At 37.7% G+C, this 14,709-nt stretch overlaps 1 protein-coding gene across 5 annotated transcripts in view; it reads left to right on the top strand.

Moving 5' to 3' along the window:
* The window catches only part of ANKRD10 (ankyrin repeat domain 10), a 43,110-nt gene that overhangs the window by 14,070 nt on the left and 14,331 nt on the right, over positions 1-14,709 (top strand). The gene's annotated exons all lie outside the window — the stretch shown is intronic.

The following is a 14,709-nucleotide window of genomic DNA, read 5'->3' on the forward strand; positions in this document are numbered from 1 at the left end:
AAAAGGTTTGCTGTGTAACTGACTTATTAATGTGGATAATACCTTTTAAAGTAATCAATAATAACTGCTGGATTTTTATTAAAATTGCATAGTAGCACAATTTATATATTTGTCAAAATTGTGCACATTAAAAATAATGATGAAGCAAGTGTTCACAAAACTCTACAAAGAAAAGACTTCTTGGTGCCAGGTTTTCTTTTGCCCTGTTAATATATCTTTTTCACACCCAAATTATTCGATAACTTCTAAAAATACACTTTTATAATATTTCATTCATAAAAAAATACCCAAATATAAATGCTGAACACACAATGTTGGATAAATGGGAAAGAAATACACATCAGTATATCTGCTGTTATTATATTGACAGTGATCATTTGAAACGATTTCTGGCACTTTGCATCTGTGCATCATATCAGCACATTTCTGATCACATCATTCTTTTTCCTGTTTGTATGAACAGTTCAGACTTCTGCAACTGCCATTTGAGCAGCCACACTGTACTACTTCAATGACTCAGTCTTGAGTTGGATTGACGGAAGAGACCCTCTGCCAATGGCCAATTGTTGCTTCATCTGTATCCTGCTATGGTGGCGAGAGAACTCTTCACTTGAGATCATGGCGTGGTTTGATACGTGTTCATTCAGATGAACACACTAAATCTTGCTAAGGGCAGTTGTTTTGCTTAAATTGACAAAACGGAAGAAATTCCACGTTTTTTCCATACCATGTTTGTTCTTGAAATATTCAGATATATTGTTCAGAGTTCTTGAATACCAAAATACAAGTGAAAGGTTCATTTGTTTGAAGAAGAGTTCTGTAAAATCTTGTAGAAAAATAGTTTATATGTTCTGCTGTCAAGCTGTCAAAGCCTGGTAGTGATGCGCCAGTACCGTTGTCTATGGCCATTAAAGAAAAGTTAGAGGAAAAAGTGTTTTCCTTCCTGGTTTGGGATAACTTAATTTGGTCTCCAAGGGAAGATATTGAAGTGCTGAGATAGACATGTCAATAGCCAAAGTCAAAATGAGACCAGTGGCTTTTGAAACTGTGAAATCAGTAGTACATCTGCTTCTGTTGGGTGAATGACCTACATCATGATGATACTTTATGCATTCAGCTCTAGTTGACACACAGGTTTCAGCTACTTTCTCAGCAGAACTGTTGCCTGATCTATTGATTATGTATTAATTCCCAGTTAGCATTCTGTGGTTTGCCAGGGCTCAGCCTCGAGCTCGAAAAGAGTTCTCAATATGATGAGAGCCCTGATGTGCAGAGGAAAAATACTTACACTTAGGAAGGGCCTTTTGACTTTGTAATATTTTTATTAATACGGTTAGCAAGATCTCTACCTACTTTACTGGGTTGGAATGTTTGTGATAATTCAGAATGGTCAAGACCTCTGGCATCAGAGCATTCATATACTCACTTCATCCTTTGCGGAGAAACGCGAAGTATCAGTCATTATCTTTCTTCTCTTCATCGTTACCATCATCACCAGTGGGTGTCATTCTGCCTTCTCTCAAGGCACACAGGCCAGGATATAGCTTTTATATTGAATTATGATGATGCCCACTGTGCTTTAGTCCCTTTTCCTTATTTGAACTTCCACACCCTTCTTCTAAGGTGCCCCACTTATCATAGGCTAACTTGTTCATTCCCCTCATTAAGATTTACATCACTCAGTCACCATAATAACTTGTGGCTAGCATGTTGTTGACACCCTTTTGTCTGCAAAATCCCCAAAATACTCTAACCAGTTTTAACTTGTACATTGCAATATATAATTCCTAAATATCAGCAATGTGATACACATATTTGATGCAGCATTCTATCTTATGACAACTTCTGATCTAGGGTCAGTTACTGGATATGAATGTTACTTGCTTATATCAGGTGTTTCTTCAGGCCTGTGGCCTTGTCTGTCTAAACTAAATATTTTACAGGCCTGTAGGCCCTTTGTTATAACATAATTAATACTTCTATTTCACCTCAATCTTTTATCCTTGGCTACAGAACAGATTGGGAGTACATTTGAGTGAATGAATTCAGTCCTTTCATTATGTTACTAGCTTGGTGTTTATAGTACTTCCTCAGTTTATCAGAACTTCCTCCCTCACCTTTGTACTGTTGACTTAATCTGCTTTTGCATTCCTCCCCCACACAGGTTTTAATTATTCTTATTTGGCTGCTTCCTCCTTTTTTTTTGAAGTTGGAATTCATTGTTGAATGGGAGCTTCCTATCATTAAGTATTCTTGATGTGAAATGCTTCTCCTACACCACTTCTTCTCCACTAGAGTATACATGGCAGTACTGACACTCAGTATAGAAGAATATACTAGTTTTGTTATGCCCAAATACTTCTAATTCTTATTATTTTCCATCTCACTTTCATTTAAATACTTCTTAGCACAGTGTTTCATATTTATGATAAACCACTACATAGTCCTTAGTTTGAAAAGGGTCTATCTTGTAGGTACCTCCTTTCCAAACTCAATTCCTTACCTTCCTTGTGGCATCTATACCTCTGAGTTACTTAAAGTAATTTAGGACATTATCAAGAAGGTGCAATTGAAATCAAACTCAGTTTTGTTACACGGATCTTGTTAGGGCCAATTTCAAGGAAGTTTTTGAAAATAAGTAACCTTAAACCTGACTCTATTCAGTAGAGAGAACAGACCACCAGGTTAATGTGCTCTTGGAGGCCTCTTCTGGTAAGTGGGGGCTGTTTCATTTTGGAGTAATGGGTGCTTTAAGATTGGAAGCTTTCTTACATCACAGTCCATTAAGGCTGGAGAGTCACACTCATTGATAGCTGTAGTCAAGTCAGAAACTGAAGGTGATTGGGCAGTGGGGCTTTGGCTCCACTCCCTGGGATCATGTAGTAATTTTTGTTGTCAGAAGGATGTCGTGGTGCAATGAAGTTTGAGAACCCCTGCCATAGAGGAAAGGAAGTCCTCCATCCAAGCAACAACAGAAACTTTTTTTCCATGCACCTGCCTGGAACTCCAGTGGAGAAGATGTAGTATATTGGCATAAGCCTAATTGAATTGTAAGCTAGTTTCTCATACATTTCTTGATTCTTTTGCTTAGAAAAGGGAGTTTAGATGCTGCTGTGTGGTAATTTGATAGATTTCCCACAGCGCTCCCCCCCCCCCCCCCCCCCCCCGGCTCTAGTGAGGTTTAAATACTTACTGGATTGATTACTTGAAGGTACAGGTAGTAGGTTTCTGTCTTCAAAGGATGTTGGTGATCATGGCTCTGGCTTCTTGTAGTGTTTTTAGGATTCCTTGTTAAGAAAATGGACTTTAAGATGGAACGTATTGGGCTTGTTCTCAACATGCAATTCTTCAGATGGACTAATCCAGATGCAGGGGAACTTTTCTGTAAAATAAGTTGATAGTTACTTGCAACAGAGACCTCAGGATGACCAAGAGAATAATGATTTGAAAATGTTCAGTAGGGCATTATTTTAGCAGCTGCTGTGGTGGGGAAATACACCGTTGCCCATGAAAATCAGGTTCTGACTAGCTGTTTATAGGCCTGTGACAATAAGAGAAGGGGTAGAATTTGCTGTATTTGTTCTACTGATACCCTCTGCCTGAGTGCATGATTTTAAACTCATACCATATTTCACTGTAGCCCCTGTTGCTTTAATCTCTACGTAGTTTTTGCCAGGTTGGTTTTGTCATGTTTTTGTCTGCAGTTCTAATTTTGGTGTTCTCAACAGGTTTGATAATGACTGAACTTACTCCAGAGAAACAACTGGCAAAGAAAAACATGAAGCAGTCATGCAAACATAGAAATTTTAAGTTTAATTGGTCAAAAAAGGCTCTGAAAAACCTTTTGTGTCTGACTTCATTATAGTTTGCAGGAGGTATCTCTTGCATAAAAACCTGACATGCTTTATCTCTGACAAAAGCATATCTGCCCACTGCCTAGAAGTGCTTCACTGGCCACTGTTTGAGAACCATTGCTTTAGTATATTAATACTCATATTTTAGAACAGTTTGTTTTTTCTGTCTTGTTTTATGTATGTGGCAGAGATTGGGGTTTTTTTGGTTTGGTTTTCTTTGAGTTTGTCATGAGAGAGTTCTTGCTCATCTAAATCTTGCTCCTAAACCTTGCAAGTTTTGAACCCAAAAGGTCTTTTGTCAGATTAAATGTACATAATCACATCCACTCATCTTGTTGCAGAAGATATTCCAGTGTTCTCTGAATCTAAAAATCTTTCACTGCTAGTGGAAACTAGTGGATCTATCATTTGATCTGTAATTAACTGCCATTGGTCCAATTTTGCATTGTATATCTATTTCTTCACTTTCACTTGACATTAAAGAAAAGTTTCTCTAAGAAGATGACCTACGTCAATCATATAATTTGTTCTACTTCATGTAGAACAATTTTTATATTAAAAAGTCCCCTCTAGTATAACTTGTTTTTATATAGGCTGTTGTCCAAGGGAGTTCCACAGCACCTGATTCAGGCTTTCTGACACGAGAAATTTTCTTGGTTAAACTGTCTATCCATATGTTGCCAATGGTCTTCTCTGTGTATATTGAGCAGTGTTGAGGTGATGGTCGAAAACCATGCACAGCCTGTCCTTTGTGGCATGTAAAAGCTCTGCTTCTTTTGCAGCAGCATTTTTACTACTAAGCTTCTCAGGTTTGTGTTTTATCTTGATTTTTTTTGAGAACTATTTGCTTAGTAGTCTTTCCTGAGTAGGTTTGAGACTTAAAATACAACTTTATTGCCTTTCGATAGACACAAACAAACACTCCTTGCAATTTCTGCTTTGATGACACCTCCTTAACACACTTCCATTATGGAAATAAGTCTAACTTGAATTCCTAATCTGTCTCTAGTCACTGAATAGCAGCAGTAATAATACTTACTCTCTTCTGAGTTGCTAATGTAGATCATCCAGTTTAACTTTGGTACATGTATTTGACAGAGCAGAAATGGTGGTACTTCATCAGTTGCATTTGTATCAAGTGGGTATTCTGTTGGAGCCTGGGTTTCTCTTTTACTCTATAACTTCTAGTATTCTCCTGTGAATGTTCCTTGGGATCAATTTGGCAAAGTACTGTGGTGATGCTGTAAAGGTTTTGTTGTTGAGCGTTGCTGTCGACAATCTGGGAAGTCTTTGTGATCTTTTTCTTTTTTAGTGGAGAAAGTCTTTTCCATTATGGTGCATTGCTTAGGTGAACAGATTACCACTTTGAAAACTATTGTAGGCCCATTTATCTTGTCTTTGAACAGTGCTTAGGAAACACTTATTGTGTAATACAGCATATGTGGAAAATCTGTCAATTTCTTCTGAATGTTACAGCTCCATGGTTCATAAGCTACCGTAGCCCTGACATAGATTAGTGTATGAGAATTGCCTTAGTAGAATGGCGCTCCACTCCTCCTTCTAGCACACTCTTTGTGGGGATGTGAGGGGAGACTGAGAATCTGGCCAATGGTTTAAAAAGTTTTAAAATAATTTTCATTAAAATTTAATCGTCATTATACCATGACACTGGATGTGAAATGAAAATTTGGCACCAACTTCTCATGTCTGTGTGTAGAAGCCCAGTATGTATTTCTACCAAAACATTTCACAACTTCTCCAGCAAATCTAAAAGGCCATTAATTAAGAGTGTTTTTCCCTTTTCTACTACCACTATCTGAAGAACATGCATTTAAAAAAATTATTTTGCAACTTCTGTACTTGGACACCAAAGGGTTAAAACATTTTAAGTTTAGCATTTTAAATATTTTGCTTTAGAAACTTTAGGCTAGTATACTGATGATGTCTGTAGGAAAAGATTTTTCTCACTGTGGACATAGTGTTCTGATCCTTTTTAATCCTTGTCTCTGCTAACTTTTGTATAAGCATAGTACTAATTCATTTGAGATACAGCATATTAAATTTAAAGTAACTGAAGCCATGAGTTGATCAGTAGTTTTTAGCCCATACTATTTAAATTTCATCAGAGAACTTGACAATTAAATTGGCTTCAGCATGAAAGTAATAATGTTTAAAAGCCAGAAAGGCTCTGTGTCTCGTTGTTAAGGTGGTCACATGGTGATGGCTTAAACACAATGACTAACGTGCTACTGCACTCTATGTATGTTAATGTAACTTTTAATCTTAATGTTGCCTGCAAATATGTGATCCCTTATGATATAAGTTTCCTGTTTATGCACCATTGCCCGTTTAAATCAAACAGAAGATTCTGAAACTGTAAAAACTACACATGTCAATGTTTTACAGCTACGTAATTCGAATTGACTTGATTTTTTCAAGTAATCCTAGAAAGGGGGAGCATTCCATATAGAAACTGCTGAAACTGCCACAGGTGCTTCTCCGAAAACCTTACAGTTGTGGCATTGAATGTTCAGTATCGCTTCCTTTCTGCACACAAGGCATACTGTTGAGGTATTTGTTGCGGTGATTGGTTTTAATGCTAATCTAGGAATTCAGATATAGAATCTATAGATTTGCATGCTTTTGCTTACCCTAATTTACAATATCTACATTTTTATTTGTAAACTAACAATAAGTAAGTTGAGATCAGTATTTTTTAACAGAAGTATTACATTGATATACGAAAACTGTGGTTTATTTTCCTAGATTGTCACATGGCATTAACAAAACAGGTGATGTGATAATCACTCTGTAAAATGGTAGTTTCAGAGAATTTTATATATATATATATTTTTATATAAAAAAGTTGGATTATTTTTTGTAGCAAACACTTGCTCTATTTTCTAAAGGATGTGACATTATAAGTGGAAGATTCCTTGAGGTACATCTTTTAAGATTTCTTACAACTATTGAACTCACTCTTTTCCCTGAGACAGCAAAAATCTGGTCACTTGCAGGAAATAATTTGATCAGTTTTCTTTTTAGTAAATTCAGTTGCAGCATGAAGCTCTTCAAAAAGTAAAGTGCTTTTACTGTAGGAGGAAAATGGAAACTCAATTGAGTGAAACCCACAAACCTCTTTCATACCAAGAGAAGTTACAGTTCTGAGGACCCAATCTGTAGACATCTCTTGTTGCTGCATGAAGCAAAATGATCAGGTGAAAGGGAAGAAATCCAATGCTGAATGTTGTCCTTAACTCTTCAGGAGCAAGTATACAAATAAATGTATTTCTCAAGTCAGAGAATTTAAGCAGTTTAAATTCAAAAACATGCCCGGTTTATGTATACAATTCCTATATGCTGCCAAATAGCTCAAGAAATGTCAAATGTAAACAAGCAAACATTACAATTGTCCAGTTTTATTCATGTTTAGACTATACTTCTCATGGAATTAAATTTCTTGTTTGGTTTCTCCATCTTGTATATCCTCTTTTCTGAGATTTCTCTCTCCACTGTATTCATCCTTACTTTCCAGAGCAAAATGGAAATATCTGTCTTTACATTACATTAATCCAAGAATTTAAGTAAAGTCTTTGGGGAAATCAATGTCAGACTTGAAACATTTCCACAAGAAAGAACCTAAATTTTGCTCATTAATTCCTGCAAACAGATGAGTTGCTCTTAAATTGATGCCAGACAAAACTGTTCTTTAAATACAGAGTGAATTGTCCTTCTGATTTAATAAAGAGCCACATCTAAAGTTAACTAAAAGTTCCTTGTCATATTTGCCAGTTCAGCTCTATGCGTCTCTCAGTAGGGTAGATGTTCCAAAAAGGAATCAGAACCTTCATGTCATTAGAGCTGCCTTTGTAGTTAAGTTTCCATTCTGCTCCTAAAGATGGACTGAGCTCCTTCAGAGAAGTCCTCCATTTCTTGGACAGAAAAAAGGGTTGTGTGGACTTGTTTTTTGTGAATAATTAGGCCAGTCTTGGCAAGTTCTTGCCTAGAGCAAGTAAACCTTTTGATAGGCAACTTAATGAAGACATTTTTATCATACATAATACAGTAAAAGTTTGAGGAATTTAACTTGTGACTGGGCTGGCCAACTTACAGTAGTTTTTCAAGGCTAAATTAGTCCCAATCTTTCTGCTTGACTGTTCTTCTTCCTCCTTTCCCCCTTCATATTTAGATTCCTTCTAAGGAAAGCATTTTGTGGTGTTTCTCACCCTCCTCAAAACTTTGTCAGTTGGGTAACAAATTGCTCTGAAGGGAAAGCATGTCCTTGTCTACAAGCCCAAGTTCATAGAATCAGAGAAATAAAGGTTTGGAAAGGACCTTGAGAGGTCATCTAGTCTGGCTCCCTGGCCTGAGGCAGGACAAGTAAACCTAAACTGTCCCTTGGAAACCTCCAATGCTAGGGATTCCACAACCTCCCTTGGAAGCCTGTTCCAATGTTTAACTATTCATGTATTTAGAAAGTTTTTCCTAGTATCTAACCTAAATCACTTTTGCTGCAGATTAAGCCCATTACTACTTTTTCCACCTTCAGTGGGCATGGTTAACAATTGGTCACTATTTTCTTTGTAACAGTCCTTAACATATTTGAAGACTGTTATCAGGTTTCCCCTCAATCTTCTTTAGTCCAAACTTAACATGCTTAGTTTTCTTAGCTTTCATCATTTTTGTTGCTCTCCTCTGGTCTCTCTCCACATCTTCCCTAAAGTGTGATTCCCACAACTGAACACAGTACTCTAGCTGAGTAGACAGGAACAGTTACATCCTGTGTCTTGCATATGACACTCCTGCTAATACACCCCGCAATATTAGCCTTTTTTTTTTTTTTTTTGCGCAACTGCATCGCCATATTGACTCTTACTCAATTTGTGATCCACTATAACCCCCAGATCTTTTTCAGCAGTACTACTGTCTAGCCAGTTATTCCCCCATTTTGTAGTTGATCATTTGATTTTGTTTTTTGTTTTTCCTTCCTTAACTATAGTGTTTTGTACTTGTCTTTATTGAATTTCATCTTGTTGATTTCAGGCCAGTTCTCCAGTTTGTCAAAGTTGTTTTGAATTCTAATTCTGGCCTCTAAAGTGCTTGCAACCCTTCCCATCTGCAGATTTCATAAGCATACACCTCATTCCATTATCCAAGTCATTAATGAAGATATCACATAGTGATGGAACCCTGCTGAACTCCATTAGATACATTTTCCCAGTCTGACAACGAATCATTGATAACTACTCTGAGTACGGTCTTTCAACCAGTTGTGTACCCACCTTATAGTAATTTCATATAGACCACATTTCTCTAGTTGGTTTATGAAACTGTCATGTGGGATTGTGTCAAAAGCCATATTAAAACCAAGATATCACATTTATAGCTACACCCCCATCCTCTAGGTCAGTAGCTTTGCCAAAAGGAAATTGGATTGGTTTGGCATGATTTGTTCTTGACAAATTCATGTTGGCTATTACTTATCCTTTTATCATCTAGGTGCTTAAAAATTGATGTTTAATCATTTGTTCCAATATTTTTCCAGGTATTGAAGTTAGGCTGACAGGTCTGTAATTCATCAGGTCCTCTTTATTCACCTTTTTTAAAGGTAGGTACTATGTTTGCCCTTTTCCAGTAGCCTGGGATCTGACTCACCTGTCCTCCATGAGCTCTCAAAGGTCCTATTTTGATTTATATTGGTTCCCTCTTGTTGCTAATATTAATTGTGTTGAGTGTCTGATCACCATTAATCTTTTTAGCAAAGACTGAAGCAAAATAAGCATTAAACAGCTTAGCCTTCTTGATGTTATCTGTTAGCTCTCTTTCCCTGCCAAGTAGTGGACTTACACTTCTCTTTTTGTTTCTCTCTTGCTCCTAATGTATTTATAGAATTTTCTCTTATTGAAATTTATGCCCGTTGCTAGATGTAACTCCTTTTGTGCCTTTCTGATTGTGCATGTACATGCTTGCTATTCTTTTTTACTCCTTAGAAATTTGTCCATGTTTCCACTTTCTGTAGGGTTCCTTTAATTTTTCAGATCATTAAAAAGCTCCTGGTTGGAGTAGTATTGGCTTCTTACTATTCTTATCTTTTCTTCACATCAAGATAGTTTGCTGTTGTGCTTCTAATATTGTCTCTGAGAAACCACCAGCTCTCCTGAACATTTTTTCCCCCTTAGATTGTTTTCCTATTGGACCTAACCTACTAGTTCTCTGAATTTTAGTCTGCTTTTTTTAAATCCATTGTCCTTACTCTGCTGCTGCCATTCCTTCCTTTCCTTAGAATCATGAAATCATCATTTCATGGTCACTTTTTCCCAAATCACCTTCCGACTTCAGATTTGTAACTAATTCTTTCTTGTTAATCTGAATCAATTCTAAAGGACTGTCCCCCTGGTTGATTACTTCATCTTGTGAAACAAGAAGTTGTCCCCAGTATATTCCAAAAACTTATTTGGCATTTTGTGTTCTGCTGCGTTACTTTTCCAACAGGTGTCTGCATGGTTAAAGTCCCACATTATTACCTTTGGCTAGTTCTGTAGTTTTGTTCTAGAAATTTAGTTCATCCTCTCTCTACAGTCTTTTGTGAGACTTGTCAGATTGGGTTCCATATTCTGTATTGTAAACTTTTAAGTACAGCAATCCCATCTGCTGCTAGTGATTAGCAGCTGCATGATGGCACTGTATCTTTAACCAATGCCTTTGGGCTCTTTTGAAAGAGGTGTCCAAGCCCAGGGTTCAGGCCTGTCAGGGTTTGGTCAGAGCCATGTCTAAAATTTGGTTTTAGAGTATTCTGTAGTGTTCTAAAAATTTGGGACAGTAGATTAGGGGAAACCTGAAGTCTGAGAGAACTCCCTTCCCTGTTGCCCATAGATTGGCGTGTATTCTTAAATTTCTTTGCCCTTCAGAGTTTGATCCAGGAAGGCAGGGATGCTGTCCCTAGCCTCTGCTTGCCAGAAGGTGGGAATGGGTGACAGGGCATGGATCACTTGATGATCATCTGTTCTGTTGATTCTCTCTGTGGCACCTGGCATTGGCCACTGTCGGAAGATAGGATACTGGGGCTAGATGGACCTTTGGTCTGACCCTATATGGCCATTCTTATTTTCTTAAGGCCTTGTTAGAATCTGTGTTGTTTATAAAGACTTACTGCTTTTTCAAGTAGGTATGAGAGAGAGTGTGAAGTATTCTCTTCATCAGTTGACCAGGCACCTCTGATTGCGTCATGGCCAAGAATCTGACTCGCCTTTAAAGAAATAATCTTTCTTGTAGTCCTTAGTATAGCCTCCAGTAAGTCTTCTAGTTGGAAACAGTGTGGCCTCTTTTCTGTTTTCCAGTGAACGCTGGCATACAGTCACATTCCACAATCTTGGATTTGCCTTCTATTTCCTGGCCACCTGTGCTAATTCAGAAATTGATACAGGTCATTTAGTTACTGTTCAGTGGTAAGAGGCACAGTCCACCTCACTTAATAAAGGAGTATTCAGCTTACCACTCCACTCCTTTTTCCCTTCCTGCTAGAGGAAACTTAGAACTCTGACTCTCATCTGGAAATGCCTTTTGGAGACTTAATATAGGAGCTCAGATCATAATGACGTGAGAAGCAAGTTGTAGCCAGCCTCTTGGACACAGTGTAAGGAAAGGGCAGGGGATGGTGCAGTGAATCATGCCCATCCCTCTACAGGATCTGGGCATAGTTTAGGGTTTTATGTTCATGTTAGTACAAGGATGGGCAGAGCTAGCTACTAACATCTCTGAAAATCTGCAACACCACTGGCTAGCCACAGAAGAGAATACCTGCTGCAGCCCCTGAAGGGGTATAGTAATGGATGTGCTTGCTCCTAAGGTAGTGCAGACCAGGTCGGCACCAGCCCCCATCCAGGCCAGTGCTTTTAAAAGGTACAGTGGAGCTCTTAGTTTTTTAATATGCTCTTTCATGCTCTGACTCAGGGCCTTTAGAAGATTCTGTGAGAATATTGCAATTTATTGTGTACTCAGATTGCTTTCAGTGGTGGATGGCAGCAGCTTTCACCAGTCTTTTCCATGACATTACTTGGAAAATCCACTTGCTTGCTTATGAAGGTTAATTTTGAATCTGTAAGGTGTGTGACCTCTATGCAAATTGTATAACTATAATAATCCCTATGGTTCTTTCCTGTCTGTTCCATGCAGATTGCTAATTGAGCATTTTCAGTCTTTCTATCAGTTAGCTTCCATTAGTATTTCACAGTGCTGTGGCCTCTTTGTCACTTTGTGCTCGTCAACAAACTTCCCTTCTAGATATGTGTAAGAAAAGATACCCAAACTTGGGCCCTGTTTAGGTTTATTTTTTACTCGACTTTTTTACTCTTTGACGGTCTCTTGGATTCTTGGAACCCCCTCAGTCAGTTCCTGTTTGTGTCCTCTTCTTTCTTCCCATTACTAGCCTCCTGAAGTAGGGAATTCCCATTTGCTTTATTTAGTTAAGATCTGACTTGAAATTTTCATCCTTTTTTTTGCAAGATGTATTTATGAGCTCTTTGGTGCAGCTACCTGTTTTTGTTGGGTGTTTTTTTTTAATAGTACCTAGCACATCAAGGTCCCTAGGTGCTACTGCAATACTACTAGTAGTAGTCTGATAGCTCTTTCATAGAAGGGAAAGTGCCTGGACCTTCAAGTTAGGGAGAAACCATTCTTTTAAAAACAAATTCTGACTAGTTCTGTCTTCGTTTTCTCTTCTCCCCCATTAATTTAAATAGTTTCGGAATTAGTAACTTAAAACTTAACACCTCTTTCAGGAAAAATGAAAGTAGGTGTGCCCTTCTGCAACCTTGCTATGTGGTGTTAAAGGCCTAAGCATCTTAATTTATACATCTTCCACCTGGATAGTCTTTCTTCCTCATCTGCCACTTTGGGAAATGCTGGTGTAGCTCTTCTTACCATTTTACCTTCCTTTCTTAACTACTTAGAGCAGTGAAATAGTTTAATAATATTTTTAAATGTCAACATAGTTATTTATCATTGGTATCTGAGTTCATTGAAATGAATGGAGCAATCCACATCTCAGAGCTGTTGCTTGAGTGTGTCTGCAAACCCATGCAGGTGTTTCTGCATCAGTTGCATTTGCCTAGTGTTAAAAGGTTTTCTTCACAACCATAACAGCTAGAGCCTTTTTTTTTTTTTTTTTTAATAAAAGCTGAGACTCAGGAGGAAATTTACCAGTCTGTCATTCATCTAGTCCTTTGCATACATGCCCCTTTTCCAGTGAGGCGAGGGAATATGACCCACTCTTTAGGAGACACTGATTTAAGTGGTTATGGGTTTCACTTGATCCTGAGCTGATCGGAGGGAGCTATTAACTTTTTGTTCAACAAAGGATATGTTCCTGAAACTTGCATTGTTTGAAGTCTCTAATCTTGGGTTTTCTGTAGCACCTGTTAAATAATATCTGTGCTGACAGGTAAGCTAGCACAAGCAAGGCCCATAGGGGATGGCTTGAGTATTCTGGTAGGGAAATTAAGAAGGTCTCCTTCTCTAAGTCAGTGGTGTTTCTGGTTGTGGAGACCAAAGGAAGTGAACCAAATTGTGTGCGCGCGCTCTCTATCTATCTATATAAGCTTAGCTATATCCTTCTGTTAAGGAATTGGTCTTGGTATAGTGGTAGTTCTGCTTGTAAAGATTTTTACCTCCTTTCTGATCAGTGTGGCAAGCAAACTACAATCTTCTAGGAAACAACCCTAGTCCATAGCCTTTCAAATTCCATAGTCCAGTCTGTGTCAAGGTTTAGGGTTTCATGCTGGACCTAGTCAGCTGTCCTTCACAGGCCTTTCTGAATTATTCCTACATCATGCTTGTTAATAATGAAATAGTAGTTCTGACTAAATTGAAAAGAACATTATTCTACCTATGTCGCATTGGTATAATTTAGATCCTGTCTATAACTTGCTCAGTTCCTTTGTTTTCATGTATTTGGCAAGATCAATTTATTATACTTCAGGGGAATTTCAACAAAGGAGCCAGTTCAATGGATTGGGTACGTTAATCTCCTAAATTATCCCTCTGTTGGTCCATCTCCTTATTTTCAGGAATTTAAAGTAATAAGCTTCTTGCCTAAACTACAAAATCTAAGAAGTAAAGATCCAGTTTTCTGGCTGGGAAGTTTTGTTTCATGGTGTATCTAGTTAGGAAAGATTCATCAGCATTCTCTATTCCTCCCTCTAATTCTGCTGCTGCCAACCCCCTTTGTCTACACTCTTTTGTTACATTTTCTTATTACCCTTCAATGTTCGTATTTCTAAAGATAGGCTTCCTGTTGTCAGAGGCCATTCATGTAAATTCTTATCAGTGGGGAAGGGCAAAGGGAGAACTCTTTCAAATTGAAACTTTTGTCTGTAACTGTTGGTGTCCTATCTGGCACCATTTAATTCATAATCTCGCTAAATTAGAAAATTCAATGCCAGTGTTCCATCTTGGACCAATATTGAGCGAAATAACAGAACAAGTCCCCAGCATTTATAATGTCACACACTTTGAAATAAGAAACAAGAGCAAAAAACAAATCATAAGGAAAGCATAACTAAGCATAGCTTTTATATTTTATTGTTAGGAAGATGAGTGATGTTAATTATTGTTGTCTTAGATACCAGAATGCCATGGACAATTGCTAAGTCATGTTAAGTTTGTTTTGAGGGTGGTTTTTACTCAAGATAAAGAAATAGATTGTCAAAATAAGCTACAGAAGGTGATAGATTTCAAGATTTAGATTTAGGAGTCTGGAGTCTGTGTAAAGGTCAGATGCTTCGGACTGTAATTTTAGAAATTAAGCATTTTGAGATGTTTAAATAGGAAGATACTTTTTTAAAGGCACATAGTATAT

Source organism: Chrysemys picta, chromosome 1, assembly GCF_011386835.1.
Source record: "Chrysemys picta bellii isolate R12L10 chromosome 1, ASM1138683v2, whole genome shotgun sequence".
NCBI classification, from domain to species: Eukaryota; Metazoa; Chordata; order Testudines; family Emydidae; genus Chrysemys; species Chrysemys picta.